The 15959-nt window shown below is 42.8% G+C and overlaps 1 protein-coding gene across 1 annotated transcript in view; it reads left to right on the top strand.

Annotated features, from left to right (window-relative positions):
* The first annotated feature begins 7861 nt into the window (after positions 1 to 7861).
* Positions 7862 to 15959, top strand: part of LOC146772515 (asialoglycoprotein receptor 2-like) — a 70104-nt gene continuing 62006 nt past the window's right edge. Inside the window, exon 1 of the mRNA XM_085637081.1 lies at positions 7862 to 8099. The gene's annotated coding sequence lies outside the window, so the exon portion shown is untranslated. The remainder of the gene's footprint in view (positions 8100 to 15959) is intronic.

Genomic DNA, 15959 nt, shown 5'->3' with positions numbered 1-15959 from the left:
GTCCGGATGTGAGAATGAGGATGAGTTACAGAAAAATAAAGAGTATAGGCCCAATGTAGTCTGGTAATAGACAAAGGAGAAGGAGGAACGTGAAAATAACAGGGGGGGGGGGGATAAGAAGGAACAAAAAGTAGAGAGGGAGAAAGAAGAAAGAAAGAAAGAGAGATACATTAAGGAGGACATGGCAAGGGAGAAGGAGACACAGAATACTAAGAAAAAGAGAGCAAGAAAAGAGTGGGAGTAGGCAAATATTGAAGAAAGGATGAGACATGGATGAGGAATAGAAGGAGGAGGGAAAGGAGAATGGGAAGGATAAAGAGAAGAAGGCAGGAAAGTAGAAGAAGCAAAAGGAGAAAGTTGAGATGGAGGAAAGACAGAAATGGGAGTATGCGGAGTAGGAGAAGGAAAGGAAGGAGTCAGTGTAGGGAAGCAGGAGATGGGTGGAACGGTTAGAAAATGGAGCAAAAGGAAGAGTGAAGACACAAGATGCTTTCACTAGATTCCAGAAACATCAACTTTCATGATTGTAATTATCTGAATAGTAAAGATGGTTGTACCCCGGCCACCTATTGCAGTAATGGTGAAAAGACAGTCTCTGTGAATTATCAAGAAGACATTGAGAGCTAAACTACAGATGAAATCATAAATGTGTATTTCCATTTGATACATATTGTGGTGTGACATGTCATGGTCAAATTATGTTGCTGTTAATTTTTCAACCTTAAAAAAGCATCAAATTACTCTTAAACATGCGTCATCAGGTTACAAATTAATTTCAATCTAAACAGTTAGTAACTATTTTATTTTGGAAGCGGCTGGTCACCAAAGAGACCTCATTCAGGGCGTTGATGTGAAAATCCTCCTATGTTGCAATATTCACTTTGATGGTAAATCCATAATGGTGCTGTAACCCCCTCATGTAAATAAAATAATGTAACTGTCATAAATATAAATCAATGTATCCTCATCTTCTGCTCTATAATGTGTACGAGTCTGAACTGAAATGGAAATTTGGCGATTAAAATGTAACACCAGTGAAAAATATTTCTCAACCCCTACAGACTTGTGGATATTTTAGTGTAATAATAAAATAATAAAAATAATAAATGACTGAAAAAAAATAACACCTCCAGTTTTCATCTGTCTCCACTATGGGGTAAGAGGCCTCTGTGTTTCAAATGGGGCCCCCTTGAAGTCTGTGACTCGGAGAAATGACCTGATTTGTCCTGAAGGTAAACTCTGACCTGGACATGTATTGAATGTGGGTCAACCTTACTAAACCTGGAGCGCACAACACTGAGCTCACAACTCTTCTTTTTAACCAACCTAAGGGCAGCAAACTAGAATTAAAACAGGCACAAATTATCATTTGCTCTTTTTAGCACTTGCGCCGCTTAGAAAGTCGGGGGATGGTGGTGCTTAATTGATCCATGATTCCACTACCATGACGCATGTTCCTATGACGTATGTGTTGTGAGGAAGAGGGCATGTCAGGTGTGTGAGAGGTAATCGGAGGATAGCGTATTCTAATTGGTTCTATACTCTCTTTGGTCATGAAGCCCAAAAACCTTTTCCAGATTTGGCTATGAGGAAAACATACATATTGCTCAAGTGCTAATCTGCAGATGTGTTTGCACTTGTTTGTTAACACTGTTCTCTTTGTCAAGCATCTGCCTTTGGTGCATAATGTGTGACTGTGCAAGTGTTGAGGGTGTGAAGAGATGGAACTCAGCTCGTTCCTCATTCCTAGAAGGAAGGGCTACATTTTCCACCTGGTTCCACTGCATCTCCAGTAGGGGAGGATTGAACAGGCACAAGGTGCTGAAAAGGAAGACACAAGTAGACACTGGGCAAAAAATGTCCTGTGTGTACACCATATTCCCCTGCTCATGAATTACATGAGCGATGGAGGACCGTAATTTATTTTTACTTTTGTACTGGTATGTGGTATTTGAATAGTGTGAACCTATCTGAAAGGCAGTGGATCTCTGTACAGGGTCGAGGTCAACGAGTGATGGCGGGCGTTAATGCATTGTAATGTAGTGTTCTTTAAAGAGGTGCATCTTCAACTCTTTCCGAAATTGAGCAGCATTTGGGCATTCCTGATGGATATGGGGATATTGTTCCAGATCCTGGGTGCATAGATGTAAAAGACTAACTGTCTAATGGTGTCCTGGCTCTGGGTGTACCGACAACCGCCAGAGAAAGTGTCTGCAAGGTAAGTGTGGTGCTGGTCTTGATGGCTTTGTAAACAATGCAGCTGGTTTTCAAGATGGGGTGGGCTGCCAAGGAGAGCCTATGGAATTCCATGAGGCTGGAGGTGATGTGATCTTTTTTTCATCAGGCCCTGGATGATGTGCTGCACCATCTAGGATGACTCTAAGGGGGTGCCAGCGTGGAGTGTGGGTGTCCATATAGAAGGGCATTACCACCATCCAGATACAAGAAGAAATTGTTTCACCTTCTTTAGAAGAGAGAGTCGGTACCAGGCAGTCATTGATTTTTTTGCCAATGTGTTCATTAAGGGTCAATTCAAGTGGCATTCCATGAAAGATGGGGTTTGCCCAGTTTTGTACAGTCACTTGTTGGTTGTTCCTGGCAAATAATAGAAACTCTGGAGATTTAGAGCAAAGGTGTGACATGTACATCCTTTGAAGACCAAGCGTATATACTCCAGGAAGGCTGTAGGCGCATGGATGCAAGCCTACTGATATCAGCAGGCTCTGCCACCATGCCCATGTTGCTTAAGGGAGCCAAGGCATAATAATGCAGTAGACACACAACTTTAAGGACAGGGCTAAAAATGCAAGCCCAGACTCTCCAATCGATGCCTGGTTCTCCTACTGATGGTAAATCCCTATTATAAATGTTGTAGGGATAGCGTGTTTTTTAAGTGATATCCCTGGCATCAGACCACTCCACTGACATGTAAAGGTGCTGAACTGAGTACGCTCAGACTGAATTGTCGAGTCCATTCAGGTGAGAATTTTAGTTTTTGAAGCATTGACTTTGGGATGGTTCCAGGACAATCAATTTTATACTGTCAAGAAGCAGCGACAAAGCGGGGAATGCTTGTTTTCTGATGGTTTCCCTCATTTTACAATGATTTATGCGTTGTAATCAAAGTTGGGGTACGTGCATCCTCAAAATTGCACTATAGTCAATGAGTAGTAATCAGAACAGATCTTATCATGGATCCCGTTGTACACTTAAGTGAATAGGCATCAATTGGAATGGAAATGTAGGTTGGAGAGCATGCAAATTCACCCCGAAATAAAAGGAGGAAGAGATTAATTCCTAGTATAGGATGGGGTAGCAAAGCAACTACTCCAATTGGTAGAGTAGATCTATTTATTAATTCTTTAAAAGCCACCTCCTATGCTGTTCTCTCAGGCAGGTCTCCTCAAAGTTCTCTCATTAGGTTTCCAACTCCAAACAGTCAATGACATTATCAGGGATTAAGGAAATGTGGCATCATAGGGTGTAAGTGAGTGTACCAAGCGGCAAGCAGAGATAATAATAAAAAATTACCTAATAATTAATAACCAATATAACACATCTTCCCCTTTATGGAATGTGAAACCATTAATACAAAGTGCTTTATATCAAAGTGTCACAAATGAAGAAAGACAAAGTAACAAGAGAAAAAAATACATAACAAGGAGGTAATAAAAAGATAGTTATTTCTAATATACAACACAATACATAATGGCTAGTGACATTCATATTGTGCAGAATGTTTAAGAAACATGTATAAACATGTCCGATGGAACTACATCTTAACTCATCACATAGTCCTTGGACCAATCAGAATGTTGGCCTTGCCTAGAAATTTTTGAAGGAAAAGTAGGAAATTTAGCATTTTCTCTTGATAAATTGGATTGTCTGTCCCCATAAATGATAGGACAATGAGCCTATCTATCCCTACTCCAGGTGCAGACTCTTCCATCACAACTACATTATGTTTTTTCTTTGACATTTTCATAGGATGAGATGAGATGAGACGAGACGAAGCAAGACAAAATGAGATGAGATGAGATGGGATGAGATGTGATGAGATGAGATGAGCTGATTGGTCATTCTGTTGGCTTGGACTTTAAAGAATCACCAATTCACCTACAGTCCAAAGTTGGTCCTTAATTCCTTATTTAGAGTCATGACTTTCTTTGTCTTTACTTTGATGTTGTCAGACGCTTTCCTTCATGGTTTTTCTGTGAACCTAAACAGAATAACCCCCATTGGGCCAATTGAGAGTGTGATTGGTAAATGGATGTCTACCATCCAATGAAAGAACAGGAGATTTACCTGTTGGCAAGTAGTAGTTTCCAGCTACCAAGCCTACTCGTCGTTCTGGCATGGGAAACCGAATTATGCCGTGTTGGAGCACAGTGATTGAGGACAAAGGTCTCAGTCGACTCGATTAAGATATGAGGTATTTTAAACTTTTAACTGTAGAGGCATGTAGCAAACAACATTAATGAATCCTTTCTGCATCAGGTCGTTAATGGCAGTTTCACATAAGTGGTAAACGATCATTATCCAGAAATAAAGGAGAGAGTGTAAAGCTTTAGTTTATGCTGAGAAAAAAGCTAATGTCTTGAGGAGTGAAGAGGAAACATCACTCATGCAGGATCTAAACAGTGGACACTCTAAGCCATAAAAATCTTGTGGGAATCCAGTCCCAATCGTAATAAGTTAATAGCGAATAGAAGGTTATGCAGGATGATCAAGTGATAGTTGAGTACATACCAACAGTGTGGATATGCAGACTTAATAGTAAATAACTGGTCAATTGAGGAAGAGATGAGGGCCCAGGAGATAAGGCGGAACGGCTGTCTCCTGCATAGACCGTTTGATCCTCGTCACCAGTGAGAAACAACTCCATTGGGTAGAGAAGACGGATTTATTAAGACTTCAAAAGCCACCCCCTAGGATCTTCTCTCAGGGAGGTCTCCTCACAGTTCTCTCAGCTGCATTCCAGCTGCCAGTAGTCGATTACATCATCTGGGAATAATGAAAGTGGCAACATAGGGGGTATGGGATGTACCAATCAACCAGAAGAGGTAAGTAAAGGTGATAATAAAAATGAACTAATAATTAACAACCATTATAACAGGTACTGTATTGAAAGCTGCTGAGATCAGTCACCCAATTTTCACCAGCATTTTCAAGGTCATCCCAGATGAGGATTAATGCAGACTCAGCTTCACACAGGGGTCCGAAACCAATTTTGGCATCTAACAAGGGATTATTCCCGGCAAATCACTCTTATAGCAGGAGATCGGCTTCTCTTTCAACCTCCATTTTCTTTAGGTCTGTAGTTGCCATTTTTCAAGAGGTCTAAACTTTGCTTTTTGAGTGTATCAGTGATGTAAGAAGTTATGAGCCTCACAGGGAACAGCTGCTGATAGTGGATATCTGTTGGAGCAGGTAGAGAGAAGGGTCCAGGGGGCAAGGCCTCTCCAGGAAGCACAAATAGCTTTAGGATGTTACAGGTTCATGCAATTCAGCCACTGAGAAGAATGAGAGAAAGGGAAGAAGACATCACCAGAGTTTGTAGGGTAAGAAGGCATCTTGCGGAACTTGTGGAAGCTAGAATATAAAATATCATAACATAACCTGTATTTGTAAAGTGCTCCAATACAACCTGTGAGGAAACATACTGCTTGCTTTCGTTTAGTTTCTCAAAACACACTGAAGTAATAGGTTTATATATAATTTACATTGAAACAAACGGGTTTGGTCAAAGACTCACTCCCAGCAAAACATCTGCACCTTTGAAAAGTCCAGAAATATAAAACAATAAATTGTAATGAACAAACATTTGAGAAAGTTATTGACCACAAAATGGCGCACTTGATGCAGCCTTTGGGGCCTGATGGTAAAGTTAATGCGTGCCCAAACCACAGGCTCCATGTTTGAGTACCAGAATAGAAACATTTTCTGTTCTTAACATAGCATGTGGGTGCTCTATATGTTGTTTTCCAAGCATTACAAAAAGGGCGAGACGAGGACTTACATGGGCCATGTAGAGGAGGAGAGCAGAGTGAAGAGGCAGCCAGGACTGCAGGAGAAACAGAGAGGGGGGACAGGACAGAGAAGTGAGAGGTGAAAAAAACGAGATAAAACAATTTTAAAAAACCAAGAAAAAAATGGGATCTGTCAAAAGAGAAAATGGGGGAGGGGCTCCATTGTTAGGTGGATGTGAACAAGCAAAATGCTATCAGACAAAGTAAAGAGAGTGAGAGGCTGAAGTGAGCTGACCCACTGGCCCATGCTGTGTGCTGTAGAAGGCAGAAGTAAAATCTGAAGGACCAATTAAAAGGGTATTGGATGAAGACTGAAGGCCACTCTATCTATGTCTATATGTATTTTTTATGTGTGATTTTTTAAGGAAAAGAACAGTCTGGCGTTTAAAAAGCCCAGACCTAAAAGCAAAGTGCGCCCACTACAAATATAAAGCAGCGCCAAGCAACACGAAGCGAGGGGGCTCTGCCAAGGCCGACCTGAGGAACCAAAAGCCACTCCACTCAGCTCCTTGTGCAATCTCTCTTTTCATCCTTCCATTCTCTCTCTCCTCCTCTTCCTCTGCTCCCTCTCTGTTTGCTTTCTCTCTACCTTCCCCCACCTCCCTCTCTTTCTCTTGAAGCTTCCCCATGCCAGCTGCAATAAACTTCGAGGACCTTGTGGAAGTGACAGCGGCACTAGAAGTTGACTACGGGATATCACTGCTCGTGTCACACACAGGGAGGCAGTGTTGCCAGGAAGCAGCTTAGCTCTGCATGCCAGGCCTTCATCTCTGTAACCCCATCTTTTCTATAGAGAGGAGCTTGTGGGCCTGTGAAATAAGAGAGTCACACTATATGGCCATTATTAGGCCTCCTGTGGTTAGGTTACTTCTGGGTTAGGACACTTAACCTCCAATGACGCCTTCAATCTGACCTCTTTTTAGTCGCAGATAAACACAGCCTTTCGCTTAGCCTAGGTGGAGATGGGTAAGGTCCGTGCTCTTTATTAATGGTAGGGTTCTTGTTGAAGGCAATACCACTAAAGGGCAATCCAATCGCCACTTGAGTGCCCAGGTTTGTGCAAAATACAACAAAATCACTCCCCAAAGGAAGTGGATGGAGTTGATGAACTAATAAGCAGTCAGTTGCTAACAGATTTGATGGAATTCCTAAAGGCGGCCCTGCTCCATCCTAGTCACTTCAGTGTCTGGGTCTTAATTCTCCAGTGCCCTGAATGCAGCTAAACACGTGCCATCCAAAATGGAGCCACCTTTGCAGATGCTTTGAGCCAAACTTTAAGGGTGAACAACAGAAGACATCAACACCGGCATTTGTAGAATCTCTTTTATGATATTTCCATTATTTCCCCTGAATACATGCTCATGTTGATATGATCACAAGATCGCTCCTTGCTTCGAGCGTAGTCCAGCCTTTACTTTACGTTTCCAGCCACTGAGTTGATCAGCTGTCCTTGCTGAAACTCTGGTATAGCAGTAACTTAGCAGTGGCTAGACTTGATTCTAGTACCTATCTAAAGTCCCCAATATAACACTATCTCAAATGCAAATTATGTTGTCTCTTTCTCCTTGATTGCGTCATCAGATTGCATGCATTTTCAAAAAGCCTGATCTCATGGGCGTCCGCAAGGAGGAGCGCTTGCCCAAACCTCCGAAGACCCCCCCCCCCCCCCCCCCCCCAATCCTGGCGGTTTCACTTGTCCTCTAAAAAAACTTTCAAGATCGCTCTGTTGGTATTATTCCGGCAGTGCAATAAAACCACTTACCTTGCGCTCGCCGCATCGCCGAGCTGTGCCAGATTTTTAAAATAACCACTGACTGGAAGGCAAGCAAACCATCACTAAAACGCGAGTAGAGCAAAGGAGAAGTAGTTCCCCGAACGAGCATATTTTCCTCCAGTGGAGAAAAAAAACCAGAAGGAAATTGCACCATTGAATAAAGGAGCTGGCGTTTCACAACGACTAGTTGTACAATATGCACAAATGCACATTGTAGAAAAGACTCCAACAGAAGAGCAGATTTTGTGTGGCGCACAGGCACGAAAGAAATAACGGCAGAAAATCAAGCATCAAATGTAAGTGCCCTATTAGGAATTTGGTAGACTGTGTGTATTGAATTGTATGGTTATCTGTGTATTAGTTCCTGGCACTAACGTACCACCTTTATTCGTTCGCCGAAATAAGTGTTTGATTTGGAGCAAGCAAGCAAGGGTTGCATTGACATTTTTAGTGTTAGCTGGAAGTGCATACATATTTACATATGTACATAGAACTAGTATGTTGTAAATAGGAACACTTGGTGTTGCGTGTGGGATATTCAGAGAGCCCTTAGTGTGCACTTTCGCACAAGCAGATTAGCTGGTTTCAAGTAAAAGAAAACATATTGATGCAGAAAATGCAACTTTAAAGTCAGCATGAATGCCAGTAGTAAATAAAAGTGATTGGTAGACCTGTTGATTCATACTGGTATTTGCAAACAGGTTTGCTGTCACTGGTGTGGCTTTAGTATTGTAGAGTCTTTGTCTGATTTGGTGCAATCCAGGGCTTTACTTCCAGGATCACTTTGACTGCTTCAATTCAAGTCAGATCTTGCATGAAAAGAAGGTAGAGTGCAAGGATGTAGTAAGGCATACAAAGGGAGTATTCTTGTAGGTGTAAGGTCCTAGGAGGTGCTCTCAATTTTTCAAGACTGCATGTATACACGATTGTGCCATGAAGATGAGCTAAGGATAGCATAGTATTGCTTGAATTCACAATACCACTGTTTCTTTTCACATGCTCCACGCTGGTCCAAATATGGTTGTTTATTTTTGTGCGTGCTTGTATACCGTGTTGGAATATGTGTTAGAATTGAGCTAATGTGCGTAGTTTCCTCCACTCATTTAGTGACAGTTGGGCTGTAAAATTTGGATTTTACTTTGTATATGATATATCAACCCCGCACACATGTGCATGGTCATAGTTCAATCAGAATAAGTTATCTTGCCCGCAATGGTATGGCATTGATGCACAAGCCACATACCCCATCCTAATGAAGAAGTTTAATGAAATTGTGCAGTAAGGTCATAATTCTTCAGAAGTAACTGTGAGATCATAATTCAATACAAATTACAGTATAGTGATTACAATGGGGGTTCAAACCAACATCAAGGACACCCCGTTTGTATTGCTTTCTTGAATATATTTAAGTTAGTGCGTTTCCTCATCAGGAGGCTGTTGCAATGTCGAGCGGTCAGAACTGAAGAAACAGCCCAAGTCACGGCATTTCCTGACAACTGAATCAACAAATAATAGGGCTTCTTTAGATCTGAGAATCTTAAGGTAATAGATAGAGAGTTTTGTTACAGGAAATGTGTAATGCTGAGTATCATAACAGAGATCTACTTGGCTACTGGGATCTAGCCTCATGTGTGGAAGGAGGAGATGTAGTCCTTATCTCAATCGAAGACTAGTTGTTTTGTCGATGTGTTCTGTATCCATTCCATTTGCTCGATATCATATTCAGGATTACCTAATAGATACCATTGGCTTGATCCACCTGGAGAAGAAGAGGGCTCGGGTGCCTTTAGTTTTGAGAGGAGGCCCATGAAGGAGCCAATGCCTTTTAAGGTCCTAAGTGAGCGGGATTATCATTTAACACATATGGCACAGCGCGAGGTGGAGTGACGAAAACTGTTATCAGACTCATCCCTGTCTATGCGTTTAGGCATACCAGTCACAGGAGGGACCCTACATGAATTGCTTATTACCTGCACATGCCTTATGAAATAAACGGGAATTCAAAAAAGAAATAACACAATTCTGTTTTTTTTTAATGAAGTGTCAGTCTGTAGTGCTATAATGTATTTACACTTTAGGTGAAAACAGTTTAAAAATAAAATACAAATTTGGATTGGCTAAAAATAGAAAAGCCATTGACATCACTGGCCCGTGAATCCCTTGTAGATGCCCTCGGTTTAGCATGGTGAAAGATGGATGGTGGGGATAGAATACCCAGAGAGTGGAAGTGTTTTGCCTCCACTCCAGTAGTTGGGGGTGGAACTCGAGTCACTGGAGTGAGGAGGATGGAAACAGGGCAGCCGTTAGAAATTCTGGAATTGCTGATTAGTTCTTCCTGAACCCAGAAGCCTGCCTAGGAGGAGACGCTGTCCAGGAGGAGAAGCCCAGTGTGGTCCCAGGGCGTGGGGTGACCAGAAGGCTGCTGAGTTTAGCTGGTCCTGACCCAATGACTATGTGGTCTTCGAGCAGCACAGAGAAATATTCACCATTATGTCACCATAAACATTCACCACCTGCATTCCAGGGCCGCAACTTCCTGTGTCGAACATTTTCATGTGCTGTGTCCAGTGCTTAATGTGTAAAATAATGAGTGACAGTGCCCAAATCTCTGCTCAGAAGCCCGCGTCCGATGCACTTAAATGTTCGCCCACCATATACCGCATTTCATTCGATATTGTATAGGATATACAACCCTGTAACTGAACCCCCTTTTGAAATGTACAATATTTCGTAATGCTGTGCAATTTAAAGTATTTTTTTAACATAAAAGATGAGCTCTGAACTGAATAATAGTTTGGTTGGTTTTGAGTTCTGAGCTCTTGTCCTCCACTCTACTGGCCTGGAAAGTCTGTAACTGCTCATCCCGCCGCCCCCCACCCTGTGAGTCAAGTTCAGAAAGGGTTATACTTTGCCCGGTGTGCACAGCCATAGTAGAACAGACCCCAGGACACCAGTGGTGAATGACTTCAGCCACCACAGTTCAGGGCGAGTATCCCCTTTTTACCCAGAGGTTGCGCAAATGGGGTCCGACAACTTGATAGTTAAGCAAGTACTGGAATAAGTACTCAGGAGGGCACCGCAATGAGAGTATTCATACTCACTGCCCCGTTCCTAGGTCAGTTCTGCTATCACCGACACCAGCAGTCGAGCATTCCACCTGAACACTATATCCCATGGCACCTTCACTGCAGGCACAGCCGAGCCACGGATATCACAGACTGTGGAACAGCAGGAGTATCATTGGCCCAAGTGCAAGCAAGGATTATGGCCTCACCTTTGATAGCAAAAACCTTCCAGAATTCCAGGACAGTGTGCCCTGACACACAGGGACCCGGTGCCACTGCACCAGCTGCACAATTTATAGCTACGATCTTAACCACAGTTTGTCTCTTTTTACCAATGTTCACCAAACCCTGCAGCTGATGTAAACTTGTATTAAAGTTTACATTCCACCCAGAGCGGAGCTACTTTGTATCAATGTTCACATGAACTCCTTGAGACTCTTTGTATCCATGCTTACATTTGCACAGAGACTGTGATGAGTTGTGACAATATTCACTGTTCCTTCCTGGGCTGGGTAACTTTGTATCAGTGACACATTTTCTTATTCAGGGTGGTTTCTTTTTATTAAGATTCAAACTTCCTGAAAGGCTGAGTCACTTTACCTGAGTGTGCACATTTCTGAGTTACTTTGTTATAAATGTTCAGATATCTTCACTGGGTTAACTTCTTTGTAACAAGCTCCACGCCTTAATGTCAGCTTTTACATTTCCAAAGCTCAGTTACTTTGTGCTTGGTCTTTTCTTAATTAAAACTAGAGTGAACCGTAGAAGGATAAAAACTGCAGGCTGGGGCTGAATGTTTAATAAACTGCCAACATGGTTTTTATGATATGAACACAACCGTGTACTGAGTTTTGAATGCTTCTATAATATAATCCTTCACCACAAAGAATATCGGGCCTCCCCTGTCCTCTCTATTTGATCTCTAACTCTCCACCACCACAGTTGTTCTTTTCCTAGCGCTCTGATGTAATTGTGAGCTTTCATGCAGCTCTTTACAAAACTCCCTAATGAGTAATTAAATATGTGAACTCATTTTATTTTCATTAGTTCTTTATTTACCCACGGACTCCTCTCTGACCGCAGAAAATTCTGATTATTTACACCCATTTGTTGGAAATTAAAACAAATACTGATTCTGGTAGATTTTATTTTTATATAATGCGAACTAGACCTGAAGGTATCAAAGTGCTTTACATGAGCACCAGTTCTGCTACAGATGGACACATTCATTTTTTTTTTTTTTTTGTTAGGCACAGGGAGATTAAGTGATTTGCTCAGAATCACAGGATGTTGAACGTCTCTGCTGAGCCTCGAACCTGGTTCTCCAGTAAGTCGACCGCTCTAGCCATTAGACCACATCCTCTCCCCACTTTGCACTCCTCACTTCCCTTCTAGGCTTCCTGAAGATCAGTAGACAGGAGAATACAAGATTGCTCTTGAACAGAGTCGATGGCTTCAGGTGTGGCTCACCGGTAATCTTTAGTGGGGACCTGCACTTATTTTTCCTCATCAGACTTTGACCCAGAGCAAGAGAGAAAAAAACAAAAAAAGGCTGAAAGAAGGACAGTGGCGTAGCTAGAGCTTGTGGCGCCCGGGGCTATCCCTCAGATTGCCGCCCCCCCCCCCCCGGGGGGGGGGGCATGCACTTCAAATAGGTCCGAGAGACACGTAGTATCGCCGCTAATAGTTACCTTGATCATGCAAGTTACATGCACATACATGACACGGTCCAAGGCTACACAGTTGAATACACCGGTGACTGGCAGTACAAAAGAGAACACACAGACTGCATGATCTATTTGGGGACTCAGAAAAACCGCATGTGACATCCATCAGAGAGCTGCGTGAACAATTACCTGGTAATCCCCTCAACACAATGCAAACATGCACATACAGGACACTGTTCATGTAACCTTCATCTACAGCTGACATTAAATGACCATACATCATGGTCCCCCCCATTAAAGCAGTGGGGACCTGCACAAACGTGATGTGCTCTGTGGACCCAAAACCAACTTAACAGTGTCGAAGCCTGTGATACTTTATCTTTCAAAAACAGCAAATTAATTATTCACAGGGAATGACTCACTGTGTGCCCTTAAAACTAAACGCAGCACAAAGGGGTCAGTCAGCTCCACCTTGCCAACACAGACCGGATACAAAGCCCACTCTGGTGGCCCAAAGGCAACAACCAGGGGTCGCTCCCTGTCATTACTTCCAAGCAGCAGCAACCAACTCCCTGGGAATGAAAAGACATGTGCTCTTGGTACCCAAAACCAGCTTGTAATAGTGCATCTTTCCTTCACAGCAGCCTCAGCACACACATGGTGCACAGCCTGCCTGGGGGCCCAAAGCTAAAATACAGGGAGGGGCGACACATTATGATCACAATCCTTAAACACAGTTGTGGGGGCCATGGGAACTTGTTCAACTCTATCCAAGACCCGGGACAAACTGTTCCGGCGCTGCGGCACTCCTTGAATATTCAGAAGAAACAAGAAAAATAGGACCAGTAAAACTCACTCTTTTCCAAATCTCTTTCTAAATATTATCACTTTCCATGTAATGTTCCTTTGATGGGAAGAGGAGGTTTCTGAGGTGGGAGTATCAGGCAAGTGATACTACTCAGGCTCCATCTGTTTGAGCCTTCATGGAGGATCCCTCTTCATTACTACCTCCACCTGACCCCGGACTCTGCAACGCACTCCCTTACAGGCTCCCTCTGTGCGAGCCTTCAGGGAGAATCCCTCTTCATTACTACCTCCACCTGACCCCGGACTCGGCAACGCTCTCCCAACCAGGCTTGATTATCCACTTCTCCTCTTTCCAGTGCACCTTATCTCACAGCTGACCTTGGGCCCCAGCCCCATATCAGGCACCATCGGGCTCCACTTTGCTTTTTCCCGGTAAAAACATTAGTAAAATCACCTTCAAACTTAAAACATTGAATATAGCAGTAAATATAATTAGCATGCACTTTAAAGTATGTTCCACAGTAGCCCTTATGACCCAACTGCTAATTAAATAAACAACAAGCATTTACAATGCAATGGTCTCGGCAATATTATAGGTAGAGCTATTGGTATTGCTCATTATTTTTTTATCATTTTTGTATCCCTAAATAAATGGCATTGTCATTTCTATTGGCATTAGCTTTTTTTTTGCATATGTGATACCTATTGCATTAGCATATAGAGAGTGAGGTAGTGAGATAGAGAGAGAGAGTGAGGTTTTGAAATAGAGAGTGAGGTAGTGAGAGAGAGTGAGGTAGATTGAGAGTGAGGTAGTGAGATAGAGAGTGAGGTAGATAGAGAGTGAGGTAGTGAGATAGAGAGAGTGAGGTAGTGAAAGAGTGAGGTAGTGAGGGAGAGGGATGTTGTGAGGTAGTGATATATAAGCATAGAGGGATGTTGTGATGTAGTGAGATAGAGAGAGAGGTAGTGAAAGAGAGAGTGAAAGTGAGTTAGTGAGATAGAAAGAGTGAGGTAGTGAGATAGAGAGTGATTGAGGTAGTGAGTGAGAGAGAGTGAAGTTGTGAGCTAGAGAGTGAGGTAGTGATGTTTTGAGAGAGAGAAGTTGTGAGATAGTGAGGTAGTGAGAGAGTGGAGTAGTGAGGTAGAGAGAGTTATGTAGTGAGAGAGAGTGAGGTAGTGAAACAGTGATGTAGTGAGGGAGAGTGATGTTGTGAGGTAGTGAGATGTAAGCAGAGTGGTACTGTTCCTATTTGGTATGTACGTATAATAACCTTGAAATCTGTGCACGTTAAAAGCGCTGTTAAAATTAAATAAATCTCTGTGAAAAGTGCACGGAAATAAACAACATATCACAAATACAGGCTAGCCTGCCATTACTCAGCATTATGGCAGTGGGTGGAGGGGGGAGGTGTGCTGTGCAATGAATTGGCGCTAACATTAATGGCGGCAGCACAATCAAAATATAAAGTCTACGTAAGGCGCTAAATTTTCTATGCAGCACAATTAAAATTTAAAGTCTTCGTACTGTTCCTGTTTGGTATGTACGTATAATAACCTAGAAATCTGTGCACGTTATAAGCGCTGTTAAAATTAAATAAATCTCTGTGAAAAGTGCACGCAAATAAACAACGACGAAATGCACTTGCACATATTTTATAGAATGTGTTAGTATTTAATGAAGGTGTGCATTCTGGTTTATTTAGAGTGCATTGTAAGGTATATGTAAAACCACGCATTAAACAGTAAACGGTACCGGGGCAACATTCCTTGGGGGGCGAAAGGCATTATAAAAGAACTGCCCCGGTCTTGGCAAGGCTCGCGCCAGACCTAGTGAGGTTTAGTAAACATGGTGTATATATAATATGTGTCGGGTAGGAGTTTACAAAGACAGCCATGTTCTTCTCAAACATAACCCACGCTAATGAAACACATTACAAATAAAACAAGCGCCCAATTGCCCGAAACTCCGAGATATGTTAACACATTTGTAATTTCCAACTTCGAATGAGTACCGTAAAAACACGTGTCATATACAAGTGCTCCGTCTGTCTATCCAAATGCACCCTGAGCTGCAGAACGCACTAACGTAACACCGTGAAAAGGAAAGTCCATCAGGCATAGTGTTAGATCAGAGCGGAAGAGACAGTCCTGAAGCTTGCAAAAGGCAGCTCCCCTATTCGAGACAATACTGCGCTTTCCTTTTCATCCCAAACTATGCTGGAGAGCAACAGACAACAAATCACAAATTAGGAAACATCACCATTTATTATATTCAAAGAACACTCAAAACACAGAAAAATGTCGGGGGATTTCACACTTAAGAAGAAACATGTTTGATGCTTATGAACGTCACGTTCTCCCAACACCCCTGACGCAACCGTTTCTGGAATGCCGTGCTCCGGGAGGATGAACACACAGTGACAGCAACCGGTCAGCAGACGGCCTGGCACCCTCTGCCCCCACGCACACTCCCCGCTCGCGCCTCTTTGGGGCCGGGTCAGAGCGTGGCAGAGGTGGGTAGCTATGGCCCGCAACGAGGATGGCACTGAGATGGTCTCACACAGGGGCTGGTTCAACAGACAGCGCGCGCACGTACACGCGCACACTGCTGGGATTC

This window comes from Triturus cristatus, chromosome 12, assembly GCF_964204655.1.
Source record: "Triturus cristatus chromosome 12, aTriCri1.1, whole genome shotgun sequence".
In the NCBI taxonomy this organism is placed as follows: domain Eukaryota; kingdom Metazoa; phylum Chordata; class Amphibia; order Caudata; family Salamandridae; genus Triturus; species Triturus cristatus.
Note: the sequence above shows the minus strand (reverse complement) of the source record. Positions and strands in the feature narration are given on the sequence as shown.